At 43.6% G+C, this 21,692-nt stretch overlaps 1 protein-coding gene across 3 annotated transcripts in view; it reads right to left on the bottom strand.

The window, feature by feature from the left end:
* The window catches only part of DGKH (diacylglycerol kinase eta), a 681,607-nt gene that overhangs the window by 548,366 nt on the left and 111,549 nt on the right, over nucleotides 1–21,692 (bottom strand). The gene's annotated exons all lie outside the window — the stretch shown is intronic.

Here is a 21,692-nt window from a genome sequence, read left to right as displayed (position 1 = left end):
CCAAGCACATACCCGCATGTTCCTGGTGATAAGGTCTCCACCTCAGTTGCTAAATCAGCATCTTTAAATGCAATAGACTCAAACTGGTATTTTTCTGACAAATCACTATCTTGGTCATTAAATGCCAGGTTTTGATCTCCGATAGAATCCTTCATCCCAAAATAAATGCTTATCATTCTTTACAGATGCAATTCTTGTGTTTCCAAACACCAGTCTTTTTTATTTAGTAAACAATCTCATTGTGCCCATGAAGAAACAACAGTTAGCCATTTTAAGTACATACAGTGATGTTGCACTTTAATATTAGCTGGTAAATACAATTAGGTTTCATCAAAAAATCAGTTTACCACATTCTAAAACTTCATTCACTTTGCCATTAAATATCTTTTATTTCTTCATGAAAAGGTCGATTTTTAGCCCATTTGTGCCATAAGATTTGAATACTCTCAATGACTATTTTCTCCTCTGCTAATGACAGATACAGCCTCACATTTTGTTGTAGAATCTCAGGGCCATATGCTGCCAGAAGCTGTACAAGTTGAAGTTTAAATACCATTATACTCCCTCATATGCCTATATGGCACTACCATATGTAACGCGGGGCATCTGATGTCAGAAATAGCCACCAAGATCCAGATTCCCATTACATGACAGGATGCACATCAGATTGCCAAGATGTCCATCATAAATCGGGAATGTCCACCAAATGCAACATATGGCTCTAAATGCTATGAATGCCTCCAACCCCAGGGATGCCCATTAGATGCCTGAATAATTAAAAAAGATACCAAAGCTGGATATCAAATGCCTGGGCTTGCAATAGTGACGTCCACCATATTCCAAGGATGCCAATCAGAAGACAGAGACTGTCACCAAATATGCCCACTTCACACAGATCACTTGGTTCCCTCATTAAATCATGTAGCGTTGGTCTGACAGTGTGTGGACACTGCTTTCTCAGCAGCTCCAATACAGCACTCTGGCTTCTCCCAGTGGGGTGGGATAGGTTGGGGTGGGGATCAGGATGGGGTTCCAGCAAAAGAGTGCAGTATGACCTCCTTGGGCCGAAGAGGTTGAGCTGCAGGATGCAATAGTCTTCCTCACGAGCCTTTCTCTACTTCAATACAACCCCCAAGAGCCAAGTAGATGCAGAACAGTACGGACCGTGCAAGGAGCTATAGGCTGTAACGCCATTACACAATCTTCCCCATCCCACCCAAGTCCTCTCTTCCTCTCCTCATTAGTTGAGCACAATGGTTAATATTTTGAAGCAAGAATGCCAGTACCTGAAGCTTTCATCAGAAGTTGGTGGCTGGTGCAATTAAACACCAGCTCACCACATACCAAGGCTGGTAGTCTTAAATCAGCTGAAATAACACAAAAGTACGCCTAGTCATGGAAAGACTATCTCTGTAAGTGAAAATATGCTTTTTTTTAGGACAAGAACCCTCTCCCTCCGAAGGTGGTATGCTTCATCATTGGGTTCCCTCCTCACACAAGGACCAAAGGGTACCTGATGCGGGCTACAACTCTCGAAAGGAGTTAAAACTATTTTCTGGTAGGCTAAATGACAGTTTTCTGCTGGTGCCCCCAGTAGATAGAGATAAAAGAGACGAAGGGAAATGTGGAAATTTTTTTCCTCTTAAATGGTCAACATGTTTCTGCCTTAGGGTGACCCACCTCAGGGTTCATGGGCATTTGTCAGGTCCAGATAGCACAGTCACTCTGTGATAGGAAATGTAGGTATAAAACGTAATGTTGGCCTACTAGTGTTAAGCCAGCTGATACAGAAGGAGGCCTACAATCTCCTTGTTATGATGGTCCATCGTCGTTATAGGAAAACATTATAGGGAAAACAAAGGACAATGTTAAAAAAACATTCGGACATATACCAACCTTAACAACAAGTCCGCTACAAAACATGTGAGTAGACCTGAGTGAGTTTGTGTGCCCAGCACCAGTGTGAAAACTAGGGATGGTGGAAGAGCTATAAAAGAAGAAGGCAAACTAACCATTAGAATAGGATGTCAGCTCAGCCTCAAGCCTAAGTTGGCCGCCTAGATCCCAAAGCTGTATATCATAATATACAATAAAGCCAGGTATCAGCAGTGATTCAATTTGCATTAGACAAGCAAGTATTATTGAGTGATGAGGACTGAAAACAAGCATTGGAAATGCAATAGGTCTCGCAATAACGCGAGTCTGAACTATTAGCATTGTAAATGATAATGCCCTTTATTTTTGCGTTCTGGTTTTTGGAACATAAATAAAAGGCTTTGTCATTTACAAGGCCTATAGCTTAAATTTGCGTTAAAACGAGACCTATTGCATTGCAATGGTGGTGGTGCTGCTGAGTTTTCTCTGAATCTGCACCCTGAATCTGCACCCACAATCTGCACCCACAATCTGCACCCACAATCTGCACCCACAATCTGCACCCACAATCTGCACCCACAATCTGCACCCACAATCTGCACCCACAATGTGTGAGTGGCGTCGCGCGTGTGAGTGGCGTCGCGCGTGTGAGTGGCGTCGCGCGTGTGAGTGGCGTCGCGCGTGTGAGTGGCGTCGCGCGTGTGAGTGGCGTCGCGCGTGTGAGTGGCGTCGCGCGTGTGAGTGGCGTCGCGCGTGTGAGTGGCGTCGCGCGTGTGAGTGGCGTCGCGCGTGTGAGTGGCGTCGCGCGTGTGAGTGGCGTCGCGCGTGTGAGTGGCGTCGCGCGTGTGAGTGGCGTTGCGTGTGTGAGTGGCGTTGCGTGTGTGAGTGGCGTTGCGTGTGTGAGTGGCGTTGCGTGTGTGAGTGGCGTTGCGTGTGTGAGTGGCGTTGCGTGGATGATAGTGGGCTTGCGTGGGTGTGAGTGGCGTTGTGTGTCTGTAAGTGTTGCTGTGTGGGTGAAAGTGGCACAGAGCCTTTGATGTGGCCTGGCGCAGGAGAAATGCTGCTGCTGCTAATTAAATACAAGAGCGGCCGGGAAGCGGCCGGGAAACACAAGTACGGCCGGCCACATAATTAGGGGAGGAGAAGCCGCACAGCACACGCTGGGAGAAGCCCTTTGATGTGCTGTGCGGCCGCGATGCGCGCTCTGTGCTGGGGGAGGGGGGAGGGCCATTTCGCGGCAAGATCAAACGACGGGTGGGAGGGACATTGAGGAACAGATGGCCATGAAAGTGTATGGGCCAAAAGCGCGTGCCTGTGGCCACGTGCACTTGAAGAAAACGCCACGAAAAAATGCGGTGGTTTGACAACCAGTTCGAGCACTTGAATTCTCGCCATTTCCCATTCCTTCGGAATGGTAAAGGACGAGACCTAAAAAATCACCACCACACACTGCTCAGTCTGTGCAATGTGCCTAATTGTGCATTGTTCCTATTGTAACGTTTTACACGTCGGAAGCACTCGATAGAAGTCAAGAAAGCCAGAGCTCTAACTACACAGTTTGTATGTTCTGGATGAAGTAGGTGAAGAAAGTATAATATGTTTTGATATTCGAGGATACTTAGTGGCTCCATTTTGTATATGGAGCAACTCTATTTGCCAGTTTTTGGTACTTAAAGAGCCATACCTTTTCATGTTAAAAGTAGAAAGCACAGATCAGCTGCAGCTGACCAAAAACTCTGCAGCAAAGCAGAGCATTGAGCGCCATTACCAGCAGATGTAATCCTGAGGCGGACCCCTTTTCCAATCACCAATGCAAAATATTAATCCGCATAATTCACCTGAGGGTTTATCCAAGTTGTGATTAACACCTCAAGGAAACCATGGTTGAAAGGAGCTGACCCAAACAAATGGTTGAAGGAAACTGAACCAAAATCCATAATTTAAAAATAAGGTATGTGTGTAGTGGCAAGAGCTCTGATATACCTAACCCTGTAAAGCGTATAGTTGCTATAATGGCAGCGCTCGTTTGTCTGTTTAAAGCTGTATGCCTTTTTCTCCTTCTCAAGTCAGCAAATGTATTTGATATCCTTTGGCTCTTAGAAGACGTTTCAGCGCATCTAATTACCTGAAAAAAATGTGGTGTGACCACTACTTAAAGTGTGCCCAGGTTAAGGGTCATGCACAAGGGGAGATTCAGAGAGATAATGCAAATGCACAAACCGGTGCATTTCCTAATAAAAACACATGGGCTTGAACTACCAAGTCAGTTAGGGCACGACTTAAGAGTGCCACATGGGTAGGCGCACTGGACAGAAGGGAAACATGCATTACAGTTTCCTCCCCTTTAAGAAGTGGCAAGCAAGTTGGGGCCATTTTCCTAGAAGAGCATAACAATGTCTCATCCAACCAGAGGTCCTGTGCTTGCTGACCTCACCACAGCTTAGAGGTCAAATATATAAGGATTTAGCATTAGTCACCCAACATTTATATGCCGCAGGGACTGGTCGGTCAGTCTGTCCTCCTCTCACATTTGTAGAACGTGACCTTAGTACAGGAAAAGCGCACTCACATACTTAGGTTGAGCAAGCTGATCATCGCACATAAGAAATTCTTGTATATGGCAGTTCAGTGGCGGGGTGAGAGAGAATGGTAGTGAGGCACAGGCATTCCAACACATGCACACCACATAACCATCCCCAGCCTCTCCATGCAACAGGAAAAGAGCACTGGCAAAGCCAATAGGTCTTGGCTATGCAAGATCTTTTGGCTTTGTCAATGTTTCTTAAGCCATGTTGTTCATCAGCAAGGCTGAAAGTTTATTTTTTTAAAGCTCTTTTTAAAAACTTTTAGCCGTGCTGCACAACAGCTATACTACTGAGCAACATGACAAACAAAAAACATTGACAAAGCCAAAAAATCTGGTATAGGTGAGACCTATTCGCTTTGCCAATGCTTGCTGAACATTTAAAGAGGGACGAAAAAATTCAAAATTGCTTAACATCTGTTTAACAAGCAGCAAGCACAAGAACTACAATTCACATCAGTGGACTCATCCACACCTACAGAGAGCGCAACGTCAATTTCTGACGCACCAGACGATTTGGCCCAAACAATACTGTAATGCTACCAAAAAGTAACCCAATGGAGTATGAGAGTCTCCACTCACTGACGGCAAATGAAAGAGATACCAAATGAGGGCCATAGATTGCTACGGACAGACGAGATATCCTATAAAAGAAATAAAGACAGCTTCCAGGAATACCTGACAACAGGCGATGAGGATGCGTTAATACTATTTAGTGGGCAAATGTACCACACCCACTAGCAGCAACGAGACGGCAGGAGCAGCTGTCTGACAAACAGACATAAAAACTAGTGTGTGTCAAAAACATGGGGGAGAACACATGTACTTGGTCCATGCTCTAGGTATCGGCAAACACAAGGAAGCAAGGCAAACCAATAGGTGCTAAGCATCAAAGCTATCAAATGAGAGCGACAATGACAACCACCAATGGTATGCTGTGGGCGGGTTGTAAGCCTACTGTTAATAAAACCTTACGTCTTGAAGCACCAGCGCATGTGCTGTTGTAAGCGAGACCTAATAATGTTGAGGGGCTCTACTTATGAGTTGCCTGCCTCTGAGCCACAGCGGCACGTAAACATTTGTTAGCCACCAAATTGCAAAAAGAAACCACAGCACTACAGGAAGGCCAAGGGGAAGAGGCAGAAGAGCTCAGTTCATGATGAGCAGACAATGCAGCACCAAGAAAGTATCTCATATGCAATCTGCTGTTTGCCATCTTGATTGACGAGACTGGCAAATACATCCTGTTCGGTTTGACAACTTGAGACAGGTGGGTTAGACAGTTCGAGAGGAGAGTTTAGTAAAAAGAAAAAATAGCAATTGATGTAAGATGCTTGCAGGGAGAACACCCCTGTGATGCCCTCTTCCGGCAGATTGACAGCAAAAAGATATCCGAAAGACCGCACCCAAGGGCCTGACTCATGGGGTCGCAGATACTTGAACCGAATAGTAGGTTAGCTGCACAAGCTTTACAATGCTCTTTCCTTCCCGCTGTAAGAATGGAGTCACCAACAGTTCATCTACAATATACCACCACACAAAGAAGTGAAGTACACTAGCAACTGACAGGTAAAGGCTAGCAGAAGGAGGAAACTCTGGTGTGTTTCTTTGAGGACTATCTGCAAATCCTTGTGCCCCACTAGAGTATATAATAAACAAGCATTGAAAATGCAATGGGTCTCGCAATAGAAAAGTTTGACCTTTTTGGTGTTGCACATGTATTTATTTTTTTGTTTATATTTTTTCAAATTATAAAAGTATTAATTTTGTTTTTTGTAAAGTGAATAGTTATAAATCTACCAAATGTTAAATTTTTAGCATTAATAAAGTTACATGTTTTCTTTACTCCTTTTTTACATGTAAAAACTTCTACCATTAAAAATTAAAAATAACATTAGGTCACTATCCTTTATTTATAACATTTTACACAAATTTGTGAGTTTGCACATCAATACATGTAAAAAAGGACAAAACTAAACATGTACCTTTACTAATGCTATAAATGTAACCTTTGGTGTGGTTAAAAAAATGCAATAAGTCTCGCATTAGTAAAGTTTGAGCTTTTGGTATTGCAAATGACAAATTTTGTATTTATGTTTATGTTTTGAAAATAGCTAAATTAATAGCTTTGTCATTTACAATGTCAATAGTTTTAACATTAGCAAATGTGAGACCTATAGCATTAGTAATGCAATATGTGTTGTATTTATGTGACTTACATGTATTGATAATACAAATAACAATGGCTTAAAAAATTTTTAATCAGTAATACTTAAATAAATGTTATTGTAATTTATAATGGAAATAGCTTAAACTTGTGTAAATACCTTTTGTGAAGATTATGTTCAGTGTATTTCATTGTGACGAAAATCCAAGAACAGAAGTGAAATATTAACATCTATTTGTTACATTTGTAATAAAGCTTGAAACATTGAGAGGACATATTTGAACCAGTTGTTGGTGAATGGTTGCACATATTGATGCTGTGGTGGCGCTGAATGATGTGATGGCGAGCGAGTGATGCTGTGGCGTTCAGTGATGCTGTGGTAGAGCATAGTTATATTGTGTTGCCCCTGAGTGATGCTGTGGTGCTGCTGAGTGATGCTGTATTCTATGCTATGTTTTATTTTGCTATCCTATGTTTTGTTTTGTTATGCTATGCTATGTTTTGCTATCCTATGTTTTTATTTGTTATGCTATGCTTTGCTGTGTTTTGTTATGTTATGTTTTGTTATGCTATGCTATGTTATCCTATGCTATGTTTTGTTATGATATGCTATGTTTTGTCTTTTATTATGCTATGCTTTTTTTCGCTATGCTAAGTTTTGTTATGCTATGCTATGTTTTGTTATACTGTGTTATGTTTTGTTATACTATGCTATGTTTTGTTTAGCTATGCTTTGTTATGTTTTGTTATGCTATACTATGTTTTGTTGTCTTTTGTTATGCTATGCTTTGTAGTGTTTTGCTATGTTTTGTTTTGTTTGGCTATGTTTTGTTTTGCTATCCTATGCTTTGTTTTGTTATGCTATGCTATTTTTTGCTATCATATGCTGGTGAGGGTGTGTGAGGGTGAGTGAGGGTGTGTGAGGGTGTGCGAGCGTGGGGTGAGGTGGTGTGAGGGTGTGTGAGGGCGAGGGTGTGTGAGGGTGAGGGTGTGTAAGGGTGAGAGGTGTGCGAGGGTGAGAGGTGTGCGAGGGTGAGAGGTGTGCGAGGGTGAGAGGTGTGCGAGGGTGAGAGGTGTGCGAGGGTGAGAGGTGTGTGAGGGTGAGAGCGTTGTGAGGGTGTGAGGGTCAGTGAGGGTGTGTGAGGGTGATGGTGTGAGGGTGAAGGAGTTTGAGGGTGAGTGAGGATGTGAGGGTGAGTGAGGGTGGGGGTGAGGGTGAGTGAGGGTGGGGGTTAGTGAGGGTGGGGGGTGTGAGAGTGAGGGGGGAGGTTGTGTGAGGGGGGAGGGTGAGGGGGTGTGAGGGTGTGAGGGGGTGTGAGGGTGTGTGAGGGTGTGAGGCTGTGTGAGGGTGATGGGGTGAGGATAAGGGGGGTGAGGGTGTGAGGGTGAGGGGGTGTGAGGGTGAGTGAGGGTGTGTGAGGGTGAGAGGGTTGTGTGGGTGAGGGGGTGTAAGGGTGAGGGTGTGATGGTGAGTGAGGGTGAGTGAGGGTGAGAGGGTTGTGAGGGTGAGGGGGCTGAGGGTGGGTGAGGGTGAGGGCATGTGAGGGTGAGGGTGTGAGTGTTGTGGGGGGTGAGGGTAAGTGAGGGGGTGAGGGTGTGTGAGGGTGAGGGGGTGAGGGTGTGAGGATGAGGGTGAGGGTGTGAGGGTGGGTGAGGGTGTGAGGGCTAGTGTGAGGGTGTGTGAGGATGTGTGAGGGTGTGTGAGGGGGGTGAGTGTGTGAGGGTGAGTTTGTGCAGTGTAGTGAGTGTGAGCTTGTTGTGAGGTGTGTGAGTTTTTGAGGGCAGTGAGGGTGTGTGAGTGTGTGTGTGTCTGAGGGGGTGTTATTGTGTGTGAGGGTAATTGTGAGTGATTGTGTGTGAGGCTGAAGGTGTGTGATGGTGTGTGAGGGTGATGTTGTGTGAGGGTCATTGATGGTGTGTGAAGTTGTGTGCTAGTTTTTGGGTGTGAGGGTGATGTTATGAGTGTGTGTATGTTAATAAGAATTTTGTAATATGTGTCGTGTGGAAAAACGCGTGATCGAGCTTCCCTTTGTAATTCTCCTGCCTTATGTGTATTTATTTATGTAATTTAACAGTGTGTGTGTTTTAATTAATGTGTGGTGTTATGTGTGTGTTTTGTGTCAGTGGAGTCCCGTATTAATAGTTTTTTTGTTAAAAATGGCCGACGCAATGCGTCACCTTGACGTTGCCTACGTTAGCGTTCTAGTTATTTTTGTGTTGTGAGTGTTTACGTTTCCTTGACGTTTATTTGTAGCCAATCGGAATGCGACGTTTTTGACGTCGCGTTCTGATTTGCTTACGTCAACGGTCGAATTCCCCAGAAGATCGAGAATGTTGATGCGCGGAAGGCGTGTTCTTGTTCCTGTGGTGTTGCTGCGTCGTTTGACAGGTAAGTATGTATTCCAAATTAATTTTGTAAGTAATGTAATGTAGTATCTATAGTATGTTTAACTTAACGAATGAATAGGAGTGTATTTTTTATAAATGTTGACATTGTTTGTTTTCGATTGCAATATTTGTAAATGATTATTATGTAATGTAAAATAGTTATTTTTTTATTCGTCGATATGTAATGTATATTTTTTCGTAAAGTGTCATGTAATGTATTTTTAGCTGGTGTTTGTTATTTGACGTACAAGAGCTGTTGTTTGAATTTCGAAGTACTATTTAGTTGCTATTATAGTTATGTATGTTTTTGCATTTTTTTTTTCCCGGTGTTGCTGAATTAGCCAGAATATATGTTATTGAGGTAATTGATGTATTAAAGGAAACTTTTTGTATTTGCAGAATTTATGTTCCCTATCAATGTATTAAGAGGATGCACAGTGATGTAAAGTGTGTATTTTATGCTTTATTTTATGTGACCTGTGTAAGCTTGCATGGATGGACGTTTTTTTGTGTTTGCATGGCGTTAAAGCAAGCATTAGTATTTGCTGTGTTTTGCTGGCAGAATCATAGTATGATGTTAGTATTGCGTGAATGATCCAGAGTGCGAGAATGGGGGGACAGATGCAGAGTGGGTGACCGATGCAGAGTGGGTGACCGATGCAGAGTGGGTGACCGATGCAGAGTGGGTGACCGATGCAGAGTGGGTGACCGATGCAGAGTGGGCGACCGATGCAGAGTGGGCGACCGATGCAGAGTGGGCGACCGATGCAGAGTGGGCGACCGATGCAGAGTGGGCGACCGATGCAGAGTGGGCGACAGATGCAGAGTGGGCGACAGATGCAGAGTGGGCGACAGATGCAGAGTGGGCGACAGATGCAGAGTGGGCGACAGATGCAGAGTGGGCGACAGATGCAGAGTGGGCGACAGATGCAGAGTGGGCGACAGATGCAGAGTGGGCGACAGATGCAGAGTGGGCGACAGATGCAGAGTGGGCGACAGATGCAGAGTGGGCGACAGATGCAGAGTGGGCGACAGATGCAGAGTGGGCGACAGATGCAGAGTGGGCGACAGATGCAGAGTGGGCGACAGATGCAGAGTGGGCGACAGATGCAGAGTTGTTGAAAGAGACAGGGTGGCTGAAAGCTCCAGAGTGCTTGAAAGATAGAGAGTGCTTGAAATGTTGCGAGTGGGTGATATGTCCAGAGTGGGTGTGAGAGTGAGAAAGTTGTATATAGGTAGTGAAATAGTAGTTCTTATTCCCAAAATTTTCTGTTTGTTGTGCTTGCCTCTATTTTGCCGTGGCTCGTTGTATTCAATATTTTCTGTGCATTAAATTCATGGACAGTTACATGAGTTAGCGTGACATAATATCCAAGAAGTATGTTAAATAGTGTAGCTTCTCTCCACAGTGTCACTTTGATGTTATCTGTTGCATCTTTTAAAGTAATTGATTTCAGTGGAGTATCTTGTCCATTGATAAAAACAGTCTTTACGTCCTCTTCCTACACAAAAGAAGCATTGTATTAAATTGTGAATGGAAAAACACTTAGTAATAGTGCGTTGTATGAATGGCAATATAAGGTGTCATATTTATTGACCGAACTGAAACTCCTTTAGAAAAGATCGTATCGTTTATGTCTTAAAATGGATTTGTAGAGAGTGCTTGTATTTATAGTACACTGTGAAACACTGGCATATTATGGTTTTAAAACCTCGTACTTTCTACATAGTGTGACAGAGTGTATAATGCTATGTGTTTTTAGCTTGTTAGTGAAGTTAGCAAAGGTGTAATGTGTTTGTAAGCTAACTAGGTTTTTTTTTTGTGACATGATGACTTGTTTGCGTTTATACTTACGCCACCTATTGTCCCTGAAACTGTCATAAGACTTTTTAGACTTGCACGTTTGATTTCCTTAATGGGAGAAGCAGATGGTGCAGGCGGATGTAAAATCTTCTTCGCTTGGTGGCTAAGGCCCTCCTCAATTTTCATAGCGGGAAATTTGGTAACTTTGCTTTGCTTAGTAATTAAAATTGTTTTGTTTTTGATGATGAAGTTGCGTATCAGTAGTCCACAGTTACTTTTAGTTTGCTCGTATAATTCTTTTTGATATCAAGTACATTTCATAGTTCCATTTGTATCTGCTAGAGCCAAATGAAATAGATTTATTTGTTCTTGTTTTGCATTTTTGTAAGTAGTTTTTCCAGAGCAGTTGATTACATTAACTCGTATGGGTTTCTGATATAGTTTGTTGTCATCGGTATTAATGTTAATTATTTCTTCAATAGACATCATCTGAAATATAAAATGTGTTATTACAAGTTAATTACAAACCCATATTGCTGTATGATCACTGTAATAGCATGCTAATGTACCATAGTTGTGCAGTTTTCCATTTGTATATATATGATCTAAAATGGCTTGGTAGTTAGTTGTGTAATTGGCAATGAGTTGTTTACATTGTAATTTAGCTTCAAAGAATCAAAATAATTGCTTAGTGTATGAATTGTGTTGAGATATATCCACATTGAAATCCCCTATAATGATAAATTTGTGTGTGGGGTAAAAATCCGTAATATTTGTGATAAAATCCAAAAGAGAAGTTATACTTTTTTGTGGTGGTTTGTATAAAATAATAATAAGGTAATCCGTGTTATGAATATGTAATGTAAAATGTCTATCCCTTCATGTGTCTCATAAATAGGCAATATAAATAAATCTTTTTTGTAGTACATGATCATTCCATTGTTTGTGTTGTATGTATGAAATGTATCAAATATATTTTGTTATGCTATGCTTTGTTGTGTTTTGCTATGTTTTGTTTTGTTTGCCTATGTTTTTATTTGCTATCCTATGCTTTGTTTTGTTATGCTATGCTATTTTTTGCTATCATATGCTGGTGAGGGTGTGTGAGAGTGTGGGAGGGTGAGTGAGGGTGTGTGAGGGTGTGCGATCGTGGGGTGAGGTGGTGTGAGGGTGAGGGTGTGTGAGGGTGAGGGTGTGTGAGGGTGAGGGTGTGTGAGGGTGAGGGTGTGTGAAGGTGAGAGGTGTGTGAGGGTGAGAGGTGTGTGAGGGTGAGAGGTGTGTGAGGGTGAGAGGTGTGTGAGGGTGAGGTGTGTGAGGGTGAGAGGTGTGTGAGGGTGAGAGGTGTGTGAGGGTGAGAGGTGTGTGAGGGTGAGAGGTGTGTGAGGGTGAGTGAGGGTGAGGGTGTGAGGGTCAGTGAGGGTGTGTGAGGGTGAGGGTGTGAGGGTGAAGGGGTGTGAGGGTGAGTGAGGGTGTGAGGGTGGGTGAGGGTGAGTGAGGGTGGGGGTGAGGGTGAGTGAGGGTGGGGGTGAGGGTGAGTGAGGGTGGGGGTGAGGGTGAGTGAGGGTGGGGGTGAGGGTGAGTGAGGGTGGCGGGGTGTGAGAGTGAGGGGGGAGGTTGTGTGAGTGTGAGGGGGGTGTGAGGGTGTGAGGCTGTGTGAGGGTGAGGGGGTGAGGATGAGGGGGGTGAGGGTGTGAGGGTGAGGGGGTGTGAGGGTGAGTGAGGGTGAGAGTGTTGTGTGGGTGAGGGGTTGTAAGGGTGAGGGTGTGATGGTGAGTGAGGGTGAGGGTGAGTGAGGGTGAGAGGGTTGTGAGGGTGAGGGGGCTGAGGGTGGGTGAGGGCGAGGGTGTAAGGGTGAGTGAAGGGGTGTGAGTCTGTCTTTTATTTCGTTTATACATAAGTATTTTGAAAGTAAAGCTAGCTGATGTATGCTGATGAATGGGACAGAGGCTGGATGAATAGTAATTAAAATAATGTATCCAATGTATGATGTTGAATGAGAGATGCTGGATGATTTGTGTGTAAAGACCGAAATGTAGACACAGGTGTGGCAAAATGGTATGAGCTGATGTATGCTGCAGAATGGGACAGAGGCTGGATGCAGTATTTGCCCTCAAAGTTGGGACGTTATGTTTATTAGGAAAATACAGAACATTGGTGCGGATGCGGCCCTTAAATGTGTGTGTGTGGGTACTTTTAAATCCTGGAATCGTTGTTGTTGCTGTGTGTGTACGTGTTGTAAATATGCATTAACAGTTGTTTGTATGTGCGTTTTTGAGGCATGCAGTAAGAGCTGCAGTTGTGTGTGGCGTGTGTAAAAATGTGCATAAACTGCATGTGTTATGTTTGTGAATGTTTTGTGAATGGGACAGAGGCTGTATGATTTGCGAGCTTGGCTGTGTCCAGGGAGAGAGAGGGGAGGTGCTGGCGTTTGTGGGCTGGGGAGCAGATGTCGAAGGCTGGTGAAATTTGTTTACAAAATAGTCTGTTTCAGTGTCCGAAAAAGGATTTGTGCAGGTTAGGGTTTAAGACGAGACAAAGTTTAAGGGTTTAAGAGGAGAGAAAGCCGTGATACTGCAGGGAGAGAGAGGGGAGGTGCTGTCGGATGGGGGCAATAGTATCAGCAGAAAGGAAGGGGCTGCAACTTGGAGACACGGCCGTGATACTGCAGGGAGAGAGAGGGGATGGGGGAGGAGAATTGCGAGCCTGGCTGTGTCCGGGGAGAGAGAGGGGAGGTTCTGGCGGCTGGGAGCTGGGGAACAGATGTCGAAGGCTGCCGATTTTTGTTTAAAAAATAGTGTGTTTCAGTGTGTGAGTTGTGCATGTTTAAGGATTTAAGACGAGACACGTCCGTGAAACTGCAGGGAGAGAGAGGGGAGGAGCTGGTGGCTGGGGATAGTCTGTTTCAGTGTCCCAAAAAGGATTTGTGCAGGTTAGGGTTTAAGACGAGACAAAGTTTAAGGGTTTAAGAGGAGAGAAAGCCGTGATACTGCAGGGAGAGAGAGTGGAGGTGCTGTCGGATGGGGGCAATAGTATCAGCAGAAAGGAAGGGGCTGCAACTTGGAGACACGGCCGTGATACTGCAGGGAGAGAGAGGGGAGGGGGAGGAGAATTGCGAGCCTGGCTGTGTCCGGGGAGAGAGAGGGGAGGTTCTGGCGGCTGGGAGCTGGGGAACAGATGTCGAAGGCTGCCGATTTTTGTTTAAAAAATAGTGTGTTTCAGTGTGTGAGTTGTGCATGTTTAAGGGTTTAAGACGAGACACGTCCGTGAAACGGCAGGGAGAGAGAGGGGAGGAGCTGGTGGCTGGGGATAGTCTGTTTCAGTGTCCCAAAAAGGATTTGTGCAGGTTAGGGTTTAAGACGAGACAAAGTTTAAGGGTTTAAGAGGAGAGAAAGCCGTGATACTGCAGAGAGAGAGAGGAGGTGCTGTCGGATGGGGGCAATAGTATCAGCAGAAAGGAAGGGGCTGCAACTTGGAGACACGACCGTGATACTGCAGGGAGAGAGAGGGGAGGGGGAGGAGAATTGCGAGCCTGGCTGTGTCCGGGGAGAGAGAGGGAAGGTTCTGGCGGCTGGGAGCTGGGGAACAGATGTCGAAGGCTGCCGATTTTTGTTTAAAAAATAGTGTGTTTCAGTGTGTGAGTTGTGCATGTTTAAGGGTTTAAGACGAGACACGTCCGTGAAACGGCAGGGAGAGAGAGGGGAGGAGCTGGTGGCTGGGGAGGGGGGTGAGAAATGGCAGCCTGGCTGTGGAGGAATGCGAGCCTGTCTGTGTGCGGGGAGAGAGAGGGGAGGTGCTGGCGGCTGGGGGTGGGTATTGCCGTGGGAGGGAGCCTTGTAGCTTTCATGTGCGAGAGAGAGGGGAGGTGCTGGCGGATGGGGTTGGGGATTGCCGTGGGAGGGAGCCTTGTCGCTTTCATGTGCACGCGCTTTTAAGGTCAATGCGCTTGCGCATTGAGCTTCAATTTGACGGGCACTGCAAGGAATCGCCATGGAATCGCAAGTTGGTTAAAGTCTGTTTAAGCCCCCATAGTCTCGCAAGCTCAATGCGCATGCGCATTGACAGGCGAGACCTAAAAAAACTTGGTCCCTACATAAAATAAGTATGCAAGGAAATGAAAACAGCAATGCCTCTGCCTGCGTATGAATATACATAAGGACTCCACAGCCAATAGCATAATAGGGTAAACGCTAAACAGCGCAATGCTCTGCATAGTTCCAAGAAGGGTATGTATGACCGGGAACTTGCCAATACGAACATTAAAGAAACAAGTTAAACAAAAGCGGGGGGGGGCAAGACAAGCAACGACTGGAAAGCAATAAAGTGGGCAAGGATATGAACAAGGATGTAGGTGGGAAATATTGTGGAAACATGGAAGAGAATGGTTGGAATAAATCCGAGCATAAAGGCAATGGTTATGGTAATTGTGGTGTGTCGGAAATCAGAAGGGAGTCCTTCATCTAATAAGAGAGACTGAGAGGGAGAACAAATATGTGCCTTTATGGACGGATGGGGTTCTTAGGATTAGCTAATAGAAAACAAAGAGGCGCAGGGCTTGGATGCTCTAAAGAGAATAAAGGGGTACCAGTGAGGTATGAGCTGAGCATCGACTGAATAGCGTGTTGGGGGTGCAATGTCCAATAATCATGCCATCAAATGGAAGATGCATGTTGTAGCTGCTGCTAAACCCTAAATCACTACCCCTATCACGAACCTACCCCTACTACCAGTCCATTCCCTACACTGAAACACTACCCTACCCAACCCTCCGAAACTACCGTAAACACAAAAAACTACGCTACACTACACAAACACTACAACACTACCCTAAACCCTAAATCACTATCCCCAGCACGACCCTACCTCTACTACCAGTCCATCCCCTACACTCAAACACTACCCTACACGACCCCCTGACACTACCCTAAACCCTAAAACACTACCCTACACAAACACTACAACACTACCCTAAACCCTATTACACTACCCCCAGTACGACCCTACCCCCAGTCCGTCCCCTACACTGATACACTACCCTACACGACCCCCTTAGACTAACCTAAACCCGAAAACACTTCACTAAACTACACAAGCACTACAACACTACCCTAAACCCTAAATCACTACCCCCAGAACGACCCTACCCCTACTACCAGCCCGTCCCCTACACTGATACACTACCCTACACAACCCTCCGACACTACCCTAAACCCTCAAACACTACCCTACACCACACAAACACTACCCTAAAACACATCCCCCTGCACTACACTAAAACTAAAAAAACTACTACTCAAACACTCTTAAAAAAATACACACTCCCACTTACCTCTCTCCTATTTGCAAGTCCCGTCGTAGTAAAATAATGCGGAGTAATAGCATTTGCGAAGTAACAGAATGCTATGTAAAAACATGCGAAGTAAAGGTAAACACGAAGTAAAAAATGCGTAGTAATAGCACTTCGTAGTAATGCCCGCGTAGTAATGGTGTGTTACCGGAAAAAAGACTGCCCTGCTTCAAGTCGGACACAATCCCTACCCTTTCTCAGAACGAGTAGGTTTGGAAAGAGAATGCAGGCTGAAATATACATGCAACTTCAGAGAACAAAACTAAGCAAAGTTATCTTAAGAAGTGTAATTCAAAGATGTATGTTTCCATCATATATTGGATATAACCGCATATTTTACAATAGACTCTAAATGAATTTCCTCATTCAAAATATAGACATCCCCTATAAACCTCAATGAAAAATCCGCACTTGAAGATGTCGGTGGCCTTTCTAAGGTATACTAAAGGACAATTAGATGGCCTCCTTCGAATCAGCCATGTGGGAAGATCAGCAACATGGGGAACAAACATTTGCAACGCAATCGGTCTCGTCTTTGGACCTTATATGTATTCAGCTATGCAGCACACACATTAGCCTGGGTGCTGAAACATCTACTGTTCTTTAACATGGAGGGAAAGTAAGCACCAGACTGTGCGACATGCCAGGTATGGGAACACATGGAAAGAAATATTGCCTTTCAGTGGGAAATGGTATTGTCCAAATCTCAGTTTTTAATATAAAATCAGGACCTTCGGTGGTCATATCACTGAAAATACAATATTTGAAAAAAATATGATTGTCTACGGGTGCTCGTAGAAGACAATTTCTATGGACTGGAATCTAGAGAATGCTAAAGTGATTCTGGTATTTTACTGAACTCTGCTGGTCGTTTTCTATCAAGAAAGTTAAATAGAGGCAGTTGCAAGAAAATAAAAACAAATAAAGTCCCCCAGCAGAAAACAAATCTGGTATTCTACTGACCTATACTGGTCCTTTTCTATTAAGACAGTTAAATACAGGCAGTTGAACAGAAAAAAGTCCCTAAACTGAAGCATACAAGTCCTAGGGCTGATCTCCAGAGCCCACAAAGTACATACACATATAGGTATATACTAATATATAAGTATTTACTAAAGTATATACAAGAGGTCTCGAATGCACAACCTAAAAATAGTACTCTACCACAGCGCGAGCAGCAGTCGGACACGAAGTAAGTTTAATATGTCTGTGCTTGCTCCATGTGCCACTCAAAGGAACGGAAGTGATGCTTGGCCTGCGCAGGCCAGTTAGGAGGCAGCAAAGCAGAGTGACACAGGAGACAACAAATGGTACGGGGGCTGCAAGCCCTTTTCGTTAACATAAGTGTCTCGCTAGCACATGTTGCTTATGCAGGCTCAACACTAAAAATGTAAAAGTTATAAGATTTAAAGCAGAAAAGTGTGCACTGAAAAGAAAAGTGAATCTTAACTCCAACTAATCTTCATAGAAAGCAGATAAGTAAGTTTACTAACCTCATCACACAGACTTGTTAAACTGTTCCTCACCAACTATCATATCATCCAGACTAGGGATTATTCGAACCATATGCACAGCAGCTGCGCTCCATACAAACCATGCCCTACCATTAATGTTGTGATGATATATCAAGACAATGCAGCAGGCTTGGAAGCAGCTCCTCGATACAAGTACACCGAAACTAATATAATACCAAAAATCAAAACTACTCCCCAGTGCCAATTAAAAAAAATATATATTTTTATTAAATTTTCCACTACATCAACAGAGTACCATAACCAACCCTAAACAGATATTGTGAGGCTTACAAGTTGGATCCTTGTCACACAGAGTAGTCAATGTTAGGTCTTGTCAGGGGTAGGAAGCGCTTATAAATACAATTACAATTATATAGGTAGATATGAAACTGTAGTAGTGGGCTTGGGTACAAACGAGGCGGACACAGGGCTTAGTTCTAAGTATTTATTTATATATATGGAGAGCACCGGGAACAGCACCAGCTCGAAACGTGGCTGGGCTACAATGACCTAAGATGACCGCCCACGCTCCCACGTGACAGGAGCACTAGAGCGCTACTCTACAGAAACTTTAAATATATTTGCTTCCCCAGTAAAACACCAAATCCACAATCCTATCCCGTGGCCAAGGCCTCTTCCCACCTACTGAAACTTCACGTCCTCTGCTCCCCTCCAAGGGGCTCATATTTTGACACAATTGCTAGGACAGTCCCGTGCCTTGACACCAATAGTTCATCACTCATATATCAGTCCATGTTGGATTCCAAACTTATTTTTATAAATCATTTGATTTGTTTAACCACAGCTCTGTTATCCAAACCAAAGTGAGCGTGCAGCTAGTCATGTATCTCGACAATCATGTTTTCCAGTGCAATGAAACTCCTGCCAACCTCACCTCCACTTCCTTGGCTAGTGAAATGGAATGCATTGGCAGCGACTCTGTTCTCAAATGCCTGCTGCCTAGTAACTGTTTGATAACAAAGCACGTTCAGGTGGATGGTAGTCACCAAAAAAGGAACAAGAAAAAGATGAGAAAAAAAAAGAAAGAAAGAAGACGGATATTATGACAGAAAATATATTAGAGACCGAACAAGTCCCCTCGTTTTGGTCAATCATTAAACTACTGATAAAATGTAATATTGGTCTGACCATACAAAACATGTCTTGAGTAGATGAGATGAAAGCTTTCACAATTTCTCCTCTGTCAGTTTCCAAACAAAGTTCTGTTTTCACTTATTCGGAGTGAAAAGTTCAGGATTCTACAGTATGGTATTTTAATAACAATAGCCTAAGATACACCTCAAAAGCCCTGAGAGGACAAAAAGTGACATGTCAGTGCTATAAAGAACCAAGAAGAAGAGCCATACATCCACCTACTTACTATGTGTGATGGATTTTGAAGGCATTGCCTGTCGATTACATTCTTTGGCAGGCCTGTGCACATCAAATCGCAATTGACTTTCTATTCCAAAAAGAGATTCCTTTTAAGTTAAATTGATAAGATTTATAAAGGAGGGAGAGCGTAGTTGCATATTGATCTACTTAACCAGAACATTGATTGAGATGTAGGAGTCATCGATTATTCGGATCCACCGATTTTGTGGTCTCTAAGTGGTGAAAAGAGCATATCCTACACTGGTGATCAGTGAGCAGGACATAGACTAATGGGTCGCTGACACAAAAGAGACAGAGGCTTGACCACTGGATATTATGATTTCTGTTGTTGGTCTGTTTTGGATGCTCAATGTCATGGCTGTTGGCATTGTTTTCAGGGTCTTCAGAAGTTGCAATCTATAGAGAATGCAGCTGCTCGTCTGGCTCTGAACCTACCCAGAAAGGCACCTTCTAAGAATGCACTTAAAACACTTCACTGGTTGCCTATGCAGAAACGGATCGCATTCAAGGCACTGTGTTTTAGTCATCGTATTTTGCAGGGGAAAGACCCTGCCTATCTGTACAACCTATTCCTACCATTTAAAACGGAACGACAGTTAAGATCTACGGGGACACACCAAGTAAAACTCCAGAGGATAAAAAGAGTGCGCATGGGTGCACGCTCCTTCAGATATTTGATGGCAAATAGCTGGAACGAGCTCCCCATGTCTCTCAGAGAGGATCAATCACATATAGTTTTCCACAAGAAATTAAAAACATGGCTTTTTACACAGTTAGACTGAGGCCAACATAGATCAACAATGAAGAGAAAGAAATCTGATGAATCCTCTGGTAGATCTTTTCTTGTTTCATCAGGTGCTGGAAATGTTAAAGCATCTGAGGCAGTTGCAGTGGCTGATTGTAACTCTGAAGAGACTACATATAAAGAATCAACAGCCTTGGAAGGTAGAAGAATCACTAGATCAACAATGAAGAGAAAGAAATCTGATGAATCCTCTGGTAGATCTTTTCCTGTTTCATCTGGTTCTGGAAATGTTAAAGCATCTGAGGCAGTTGCAGTGGCTGATTGTAACTCTGAAGAGACTACATATAAAGAATCAACTGCCTTGGAAGGTAGAAGAATCACTAGATCAACAATGAAGAGAAAGACTACAAAGGTGAGGTGCAGAAGAAAAAGAGGACAAGGAAAAAGGGTTCCAAAAGTAATCTATAGTGAAAGGAAGACTGTTTCTAGGAAGCCTCTTCTGAGTCCAATATTTGAGGTTCCAGAAGTCCTCTCCAACACGCCATCCACTTCTCCAGCGTGGGGGTTCGCTCTGGATGCAGATAAGAAATCTGAATAAGATGCTGCTTCAAGTTGCGGTCTATGGACGGTTGTTTATCCGGTTTATTTCCATTTTGGAGGATGTTCTTGGATCTGGTTGATTTAATGGACTGTTTCAGTTCGAGCAAAGAGGAGGAACAGACTATGCTCAGGACTATTATGGAGGGCGAAGGAGGCGTGGCAGATGCTAAGCATCATGGACAATGTAGTTTATATCCAGTTATAGTCACTAATTGTGTGTTTTTATTGGCTGCTGTGTTTTTGCAGTAAAGAGAGAAAAAAAAAAGAAATCGAAATAGTGCGTGACACACCAGTTGGTGTAACCAAGCACTTCATAAACCCAAACTAAACTAAACTTGACATCAGAAGATTCTCCCTAGAAGACTTTGACCCAATCTCATCTTACTCCATTTTCTTATCCAAATGGCTCAAAAATGACTTAATTGATTCACAACAATCATGAAATGGTCTATTTCATGGACAGGTCTATTTTCCTGCTATGTTTTATGGAATTCGGCATGATAGTGTGTGCTGCAGGAGGGAAACATTCTGTTCCATTGGGACTTACAATGACTAACTGTGCAACACCATTTGCACCAAGTAATATGTTCGAAATGAAATTGTGCACCACGCGACACCCCACAGCTGCCCTCCCAAATGTCATTGCAAAATTACACTGCACAGCCACAAGTGCACTCTGTGGAACTGTTGGTGCATAAGCACAGCTGCAATCCTGATCTGTTCCCTAAAGACTCATGTATGAAATTGTAAAGCAGAAAAAAAATTAAGCATAAATCTAGCTTTGTCAAGTGGTGCCATTTTTTTGAATGAACAAGAGAAAAATAAGAAAAAAGAAAGAAAACACGCTACTGCCACCCAAGCATGGCATCCTTATGTGTGTAATAAAAATGTAAATAAAAAAAAATCAGCTCATATATTATTAATAACATGGTATCAGAGCTTTTTAGAAGGCAGGTGTACTTAGAACATCCATTGACACAATTTTTTGTTGTGATGCGCATCCCAGAAAAATATGATACTTACTGGCACAAGAAATATACTTCTGGCTTTGGACTAGTGTTACAGACACAGTATAAACACTTGGTCAACCTGAAAGCAAGCCTTTCTGATTTGAATGCCCCTGTCATCCTGGGTGGCGACTTTAACTTGGTTTTCGATGTAACCCTAGGTCGGACTTCTAGGGCTACTAATACTTCCCCACACAAAACGAAAACCGAGCTTAAAAATATAATAAAAGACTTCAATCTCTTAGACGTTTGGAGGGCCAGAAATGCCA

The sequence above is a fragment of the Lissotriton helveticus genome, chromosome 8 (assembly GCF_964261635.1).
Source record: "Lissotriton helveticus chromosome 8, aLisHel1.1, whole genome shotgun sequence".
NCBI lineage: Eukaryota > Metazoa > Chordata > Amphibia > Caudata > Salamandridae > Lissotriton > Lissotriton helveticus.
The sequence above is the reverse complement of the archived record's forward strand: the minus strand, read 5'-3'. Positions and strand labels throughout refer to the sequence as shown.